The sequence below is a fragment of the Rhinopithecus roxellana genome, chromosome 3 (assembly GCF_007565055.1).
Source record: "Rhinopithecus roxellana isolate Shanxi Qingling chromosome 3, ASM756505v1, whole genome shotgun sequence".
NCBI classification, from domain to species: Eukaryota; Metazoa; Chordata; class Mammalia; order Primates; family Cercopithecidae; genus Rhinopithecus; species Rhinopithecus roxellana.
Genome location: NC_044551.1, coordinates 56,850,186 through 56,859,040, shown reverse-complemented (window position 1 = coordinate 56,859,040; position 8,855 = coordinate 56,850,186). Strand labels below are relative to the sequence as shown.

At 38.1% G+C, this 8,855-nt stretch overlaps 1 pseudogene; it reads right to left on the bottom strand.

Annotated features, from left to right (window-relative positions):
- Positions 1-3,457: 3,457 nt before the first annotated feature.
- Positions 3,458-3,885, bottom strand: LOC104666155 (annotated as a pseudogene).
- Between the last annotated feature and the right edge of the window lie 4,970 nt (positions 3,886-8,855).

Genomic DNA, 8,855 nt, shown 5'->3' with positions numbered 1-8,855 from the left:
TTCTTTGTCTCTTTTGATCTTTGATGGTTTAAAGTCTGTTTTATCAGAGACTACGATTGCAACCCCTGCTTTTTTTTGTTCTCCATCTGCTTTGTAGATCTTCCTCCATCCCTTTATTTTGAGCCTATGTATGTCTCTGCATGTGAGATGGGTCTCCTGAATACAGCAGACTGATGGGTCTTGACTCTTTATCCAGTTTGCCAGTCTGTGTCTTTTAATTGGAGCATTTAGTCCATTAACATTTAAGGTTAATATTGTTATGTGTGAACTTGATCCTGCCATTATGATATTAACTGGTTATTTTGCTCGTTATTTGATGCAGTTTCTTCCTAGCCTCGATGGTCTTTACATTTTGGCATGTTTTTGCAATGGCTGGTACTGGTTGTTCCTTTCCATGTTTAGGGTTTCCTTCAGGGTCTCTTGTAAGGCAGGCCTGGTGTTGACAAAATCTCTAAGCATTTGCTTATCTGTAAAGGATTTTATTTCTCCTTCATTTATGAAACTTAGTTTGGCTGGATATGAAATTCTGGGTTTAAAATTCTTTTCTTTAAGAATGTTGAATATTGGCCCCCACTCTCTTCTGGCTTGTAGAGTTTCTGCCGAGAGATCTGCTGTTAGTCTGATGGGCTTCCCTTTGTGGGTAACCCGACCTTTCTCTCTGGCTGCCCTTAAGATTTTTTCCTTCATTTCAACTTTAATCTGGCAATTATGTGTCTTGGAGTTGCTCTTCTGGAGGAGTATCTTTGTGGCATTCTCTGTATTTCCTGAATTTGAATGTTGGCCTGACCTACTAGGTTGGGGAAGTTCTCCTGGATTACATCCTAAAGAGTGTTTTCCAACTTGGTTCCATTTTCCCCCTCACTTTCAGGCACCCCAATCAGATATAGATTTGGTCTTTTTACATAATCCCATACTTCTTGCAGGCTTTGTTCATTTCTTTTTCTTCTTTTTTCTTTTGGTTTCTCTTCTCGCTTCATTTCATTCATTTGATCCTCAATCGCTGATACTCTTTCTTCCAGTTGATCGAGTCGGTTACTGAAGCTTGTGCATTTGTCACGTATTTCTCGTGTCATGGTTTTCATCTCTGTCATTTCTTTTATGACCTTCTCTGCATTGATTATTCTAGCTATCAATTCTTCCACTCGTTTTTCAAGATTTTTAGTTTCTTTGGGTTGGGTACATAATTCCTCTTTAGCTCTGAGAAGTTTGATGGACTGAAGCCTTCTTCTCTCATCTCATCGAAGTCATTCTCTGACCAGGTTTGATCCGTTGCTGGCAATGGGCTGCACTCCTTTGCAGTGGGATGTGCGCTCTTATTTTTTGAATTTCCAGCTTTTCTGCCCTGCTTTTTCCCCATCTTTGCGGTTTTATCTGCCTCTAGTCTTTGATGATGGTGATGTACTGATGGGGTTTTGATATAGGTGTCCTTCCTGTTTGATCGTTTTCCTTCTGACAGTCAGGACCCTCAGCTACAGGTCTGTTGGAGATTGCTTGAGGTCCACTCCAGACCCTGTTTGCCTGGGTATCAGCAGCAGAGGTTGCAGAAGATAGAATATTGCTGAACAGCGAGTGTACCTGTCTGATTCTTACTTTGGAAGCTTCCTCTCAGGGGTGTACTCCACCCTGTGAGGTGTGGGGTGTCAGACTGCCCCTAGTGGGGGATGTCTCCCAGTTAGGCTACTCAGGGGTCAGGTACCAACTTGAGCAGGCAGTCTGTCCGTTCTCCGATCTCAACCTCCATGTTGCGAGATCCACTGCTCTCTCCAAAGCTGTCAGACAGAGTAGTTCGCGTCTGCACAGGCCTCTGCTGCTTCCCCTGTTGTTTTTTAGCTGTGCCCTGTCCCCAGAGGTGGAGTGTACAGAGACAGGCAGGTTTCCTTGAGCTGCTGTGAGCTCCACCCAATTCGAGCTTCCCAGCGGCTTTGTTTACCTACTTAAGCCTCAGCAATGGCGGGCGCCCTTCCCCCAGCCTCGCTGCTGCCTTTCAGTTAGATCGCGGCAGACTGCTGTGTTAGCAATGAGGGAGGCTCCGTGGGCATGGGACCCTCCCGGCCAGGTGTGGGATATATTCTCCTGGTGTGCCCGTTTGCTTAAAGCGCAGTATTGGGGTGGGAGTTACCCGATTTTCCAGGTGTTGTGTGTCTCAGTTCCCCTGGCTAGGAAAAGGGATTCCCTTCCCCCTTGCGCTTCCCAGGGGAGGCGATGCCTCGCCCTGCTTCAGCTCTCGCTGGTTGGGCTGCAGCAGCTAACCAGCACCGATTGTCTGGCACTCCCTAGTGAGATGACCCCAGTACCTCAGTTGAAAATGCAGAAATCACTGGTCTTCTGTGTCGTGTGTGCTGGGAGTTGGAGACTGGAGCTGTTCCTATTCTGACTTTTTGTAATTAGAAAATTAAAATTGTACTTCAATGAAATTTGCTCTTGGTAGGAATCTTTGGAGTGATTTCTTTTTTCTTTTTTTTTTCTGCAGAAGTCCTCTAATGCATCATTGTAGTCCCCTCCTTGCCACCCAGCAATTAAATTCTAGGCAACATGCTGTGTCCTTTAGAAGTTTCTCTATTTCTGATATTAAATGGAAACTTCTAAGGATAAATATATTTTTCTCCTAAAAAAAAAAAAAAAAAAACCTAAATGTTTAAGATCCTAGTGTCCGAAAAAAGAAAGCATGGCTGTAGTTTAATCTTGTTTCACTAAAATAAGAAAAATAATAAATTGACCTTATTTGGGGCCAAGAAATGCAATCTCTTTGAGGCTATTTTAAGAAGATGATTTGCTTTGAAATAGACAAGAGGTTTGATTGAGATAATTTGTTTCTGTTTTAAAATGTTTTATTTCAGACATGGATGAATGAAGACTTTTTAGTTATTCTATCTGTTTCAACGTGGACACTAACATTATATTTTCCATATTTATTGTGTTGAGCATACATTTTTTTTTCCTGATTTTTCATAATTTTATTACATCATCACTGGGAAAACTAATGGTTTGGTATCACACAATTACACTAGAATCTGATAGTTGTGGTAAAACCAGCCAATGGAATCCACGTAAATTATAAAAATGCCACCTTTTATTGTCATGTCTTATTTCTGGGGAAGGAGGGTTCTACTTTACACACTTCATGAGCCAGCAGTGGGCCTGAGTTATAATGTGTAGGTTCCTTTTGGTTATAGCTGCAGAAGAAGCCATCAAATTCTTGAGGATTTGACATCTCTTAGAAAGAAGCAAACTAGTAGACTGATAAGCGGGATTGCTTAGATTGATAATATTTACAAGTAGGAGTCCAGTTGACATGCTATTACTGTTGAAATAACCATGCCTATACTGGTCAGTGAGTTCAGTCAGCTGGTCCGAATACCAGTTCCAGAGCTTTAGATGACACATTTGAATTATCATTGTAGAGAGTCATGGCCTTGGCTCCATCAGCTATGGTTATCTTCTTTGGTCTGAATGCCTATCAGTCCTTACCAGCTGTAGCAGCCACTGCTTGGTAAAACTGCCACGAAGTCTGGCTCACTGAACTCCAGCTGTCTGACAAATTCATTGCACTCCTGCTCAGCCCAGCCTCGAAGCCACTGATCCCAAAGATGTAGCTGGCACTCAAAGATAGAAGGTGGTCGGTCTGCCCCAGACACACTAAGCTGCTCCAGACTATCCAGCAGTGGCTGTAATTTTTCTGGCACTGCCTTAGCTACCAGGTCCTCTAGGAAACGTTCACGCTGGAGACCTGACTAATTGGCAAACCAGTGAAGAATACACTTCATCTCCTGGGAGGTGATGTAAGACATCGGAGGAGGGGAAGGGTTAGTATTGTGTGGTACTGAGGGTAAGAGACATGGGAAGGATAGCGGCATTGAAGAGGATGACTCCAGTGGCATCCTCCCCTTTTCTCTTGGAGGGCACCCGAAGATTGTCAGGAGTCCTTAGACTCCAACTACCGCTGCAGCTTCCAAATTTCCTGAAAACCCTAAGCTGAGCATACATTTTTAAAAGTATAGAGTTCTTAATAGCCTGAGCTCTGATAAAATTATAAATATGTATGGGATGATATGTAGTAGAATCATGTCTATAATTTACTTATCTCCAATTCTTACATTTTTAAAATAAATAGTAATGACAAGTTGGAATAATCTAAAGTATCCAGAGAACCTTATAAATGTATCATTTCTTCAGAGCCATGAGTTGGTAATTTATGACCTACAGGCCAAATCCATTCAGCTGCCTAATGCCTCATTCATTTACAAATTGTTTATGGACGCTTAGGCACCACACGGGCAGAACTGGGTAATTGTGGCAGAGATTGTTACATGCCGAGCAAAACCTAAGACATTTACCACTTTACTCACACCCTCCATATCTCACCTCTTCCCTATTTTACATCTAGAATGGATGTCCACTAGGCTTAGTGAGTGTGGGTAAAGGGAGAGTTTTTTTAATTTGAAAGGTTAAACAAATACCTGGAAAAAAATGATTGCTAGTATGAGTGATGATGATGGAAGATAAAGCCCTCTGCATTCTGCAATTGGCAAGTGCAGACCCTAGCATATCAGCACCTACCTGCTAATTTTAAAGTTAAGGTTACCAATTGGTGATATATGCAATGCTGTTAGCTGTTGATAAATGTGAATTTAAAACAAACAAAGAAGGGTTACTAGATATTTGATAAAATCTTAGAATACAAAAAGAAACCAAAAGTAAACAAAAGCGAAAAACTGACCTGGAACGACATAAAAATAATTCAGAGAATGGAAATGATAATTTTTCCTTCTAGGTAGTGGATTAGCATGCATCAGATTATTGCTTCCATGAAAATAACTAGAAAAGCCAGATAACTTAAAAAAAATCTATTTAAAGATATTGAAGAGTGGCCAAATTAATGATAACCAGAGGGGTCAAAATTCTAGAGAAAGGAGAACTGCTAAGATGTAACCTGATATTCCGCAGCAGATTTTTCTGTGGGAGCATTTGCTAATTTGGGACAAGAGGCTGCAAATTCAGATTAATAATATGTGGCTGATTTTCCTCCAATGCATTTGGCAAATCTGAAGCTGCATAAACAGAGAATGTCAGGGAGGTGTGAAGGTGATTGATACCAGTTAAGTTGTTACCGATCACATCAAAAACTCATTAGATAATGCCACAAACTGTAGGTTTAAAAAATGATACAAATATATAACTTGAAAATAAAGAAATAGGGATTATAAGCATTAAAACCAAAAACAATTAAAATGGCTATTATGGAAAATAGAAAATAGTTCAGAATTTACTGACAACTGATATAGATAGATCTTCATATCAAAATTGGTGTACTATAACTAAAATAACACTTATGGGAAAATACATACCATAAAATTCGCATAGAAAAACAAAGAAAGATGGAAAAGTAATGATTTTGGCATTTTACTGAATCAATCAGAAAAAGAGCAGAATAAATTCCCCCCAAAATATTGAAAAAAGGAAGTAACAAATATACAAATCAACATTATAGAAATGGAGAACATACATGTATATCAAAATATTTTCTTTTGAAGCAGAAAAATTCCTAGTAATATTGAATAAGAAAAAGGAAAAGGCAAAATATTTAATGTTAATAGTGAAAAGTAGAGTCTAAACAAACGCATTAGAAAGGGAACACTATAAACAACTTTACACTATAAAACTGAAACATATTAACAAGATAATTTTTTACCAAAAATAATACAAAGTTCAATAAATATAATAGAAAACTTTAATAGACATACTTATTAAAAATTAAAGAAGTTAAAATTTAACTCACGCAAAAAATTATGAGGCTGTTTTCATAAGCAGTTTGTTCCAAATCTTCAAGAAAGCAATAATCCACATAATACATGCTAGAGACAAAAAAAATAAGGACGTGTTCCCAATTCGATTTATATGGCTCTTGGATCTTTGAAGCCTAAATTGCCTTAGAGTAGAAAATAGTGATCATTTATAAACTTAAACGTAAAAATCTTAATGCAGTTTTTATTGAACAATTGAATATAATTGTTCATAATAGTCCCTTATAATTATTTTTATTTCTGAGGTGTCTACTGCATTTTTTTCACTTTCATTTTAAATTTTACTTACTTCAGTCTTCTATCTTTTTCTCTTAGACTAGCTAGGGGTTTATCCATTTTGTTTTTTCAAAACAACAGCTCATTGTATTGATTCTATCAATAATTTTTCTATTCTATTCTGTATTTGATTTACTTCTGTTCTGGATTTTCTTTTTCTCTTTCTTTTTTTTTTTTTTTTTTTTTTGAGATGGAGTCTCACTCTGTTGCCCAGGCTGGAGTCCAGTGGCACGATTTTGGCTCACTGCAAGCTCCGCCTTCCGGGTTTACACCATTCTCCTGCCTCAGCCTCCTGAGTACCTGGGACTACAGGCACCCACCACCACACCGGGCTAATTTTTTGTATTTTTAGTAGAGACAGGGTTTCACCATGTTAGCCAGGGTGGTCTCGAACTCCTGACCTCATGATCTGGCTGCCTCAGCCTCCCAAAGTACTGGGATTGCAGGCATAAGCCACCACGCCCGGCCCTGTTCTGTTTTTGATTATTTCCTTTGTTCTGGTAATTTTGTATTCAGTTTATTCTTCTTTTTTCTGGTTTTGAGCTGTAATGTTACTATTCATAACTATCTATGTCTGGGAGATAGATATTTTTATTATCATACCTAATTTACAAATAAGGAAAATGAGACATATAGCTTATAATCAAAATCATACAACTAATTAGTAGAAGAACCAGGATTTAAACTGGGTCAGTCTTGTTTCAGAGTTCAGGATCTTAAGCACTATACCACTCTTGTTTCGTGCTATTTATCATTGTCTCTTAGACTTAACTCTTTTGATTCTAATTCCACACTTATACAGCATTTTTCTGATTAATATTATCTTCACATTTAGATATGCCCATGCTCTCATTAAGCCAAACTGAATTCTTTTCGATCATATGGCAACTCTACTCTGCCTTTGAAGATACACATCTTTTTCTTAGTTTTATGTAATGTGAATTTGTTCTTGAATAATGGCTCAACTCTCAGAGTACCATAGACATTGACTTCCTGAGAGTGGAAAGCATAGGGTCAGATCCTGAATGTGGTGAGTTATCAAGTAATGAGGCCTCTTGGTAATCAGCCAGAGCACTGCTCCCAGTAGCTTGCTCATGACACATGGCCTTCTATCCAGGCTTCGGAAACATCACCACTGATGGGTCTCTAAGGGCAGCCAGCCCACTAGCCATTTAGTTCTATTGGCTACAATTCAGCTTTTCTAGGCTAGACAGAAGCAAGCGTTGCAAAGCAGGAGGGTCAGCTGAAGCAAGGCTTTGGAAATCCATGTAAACTGAAAAAACAATGATTCTCTGAAGGCTTAAAAAATGGATATGTTACAAAAGTTATCTCAAAATGAATAATAGACCTAAATGTAAAGTGAACAACTATCAGTATCCTGGAAAATAATATGGGAGAAAACTTAGATAACATTGAGTATGGCAATGACCTCTTAGAGGTAACACCAAAGGCAGAATTCATGAAAGAAATAAGAGGCTGGACTTCATTAAGATGAACAACGTCTGCTATGACAAAGACACTGTCAAGAGAATGAAAAGACAAGCTACAGACTAGGATAAAAAATATGCAAAAGATACATCTGATAAATGACTATTATTTAAAATATTCAAAGAACTCTTAAAATTCAGCCAAAAGAACAATCTGATTTAAAAAATGGGCCAAGGCCTTAACAGACACCTCACCAAACATATAAAAATAAATGGCAAGTAGGCATATAAAAAGATATTCTATATCATATGTTATTAGGGAAATGCAAATCCAAACAACAATGAGATAGCACTACACATCTATTAGTATGGCCAAAGTCTAGTACTCTGATAATACCAAATGCCAACAAGGATGTGGACCAGTGGGAAGTTGCATTCGTTTCTGGTGGAAATGCAAAATGGTACAGCCACTTTAGAAGAAGTTTGGTGGTTTCTTATGAAACTATATATAGTCTTGCCATATGACTCAGCAATCACAGTCCATGGTACCTATGCAAAGGAGTTCAAAACTTATGTCCACACAAAAACCTGTGCATGAATGTTTATATCAATTTTATTCATAATTACTTCAGAAACAATCATGATGACCTTCAGTAGATGAGTGTATAAATCAACTATGGTACATCCAATGGAATATTATTTAGTGTTAAAATGAAATGAGCAATCAAGTCAGAAAAGATATGGCTGAACTTTCCATGTATATTATTAAGTGAAATAAACTAACCTGCGAAGGCTATGTGCTGTATAATCCCAACTATATGTCATTCTGGAAAAGACAAGACTATGGAGACAATTTAAAAAATGGGTAGGTTACAGGGGTCTTGGGGATGAATAGGCAGAACACAGAATTTTTAGGGAAGTGAAAATGGTGGTTGCTATAATGGCAGATATATGTCATTATACATTTGTTGGAACCCATGTAATGTAACACCAAGTGCGAATCCTAATGTAAACTCTGGACTTTGGGTGATTATGATCTTTCAGTATTGATTCATCAGTCTTTAACAAATGCAGCTCTCTGGTAGGGGATGTTGATGATGGGGGAAGCCATGCATGTGAAGGCAGGAGTTATATGGGAAATATCTGTACCTTCCTCTCAATTTTACGGTGAAGCTAAAACTTCTCTTAAAAAAAAAAGTCTTAAAAAAAAACAGGTCTAGTTTTTCTACTGGAATCTGACTATTGCTGATAGATCTTTTTAATCATTAGAGATAATTGGAATTGAGTCTAGGAAGTCTTGGAGGATTTTCAGTACTTTCTTCAACAGATGTTTAAAAATACCTTATTTAAT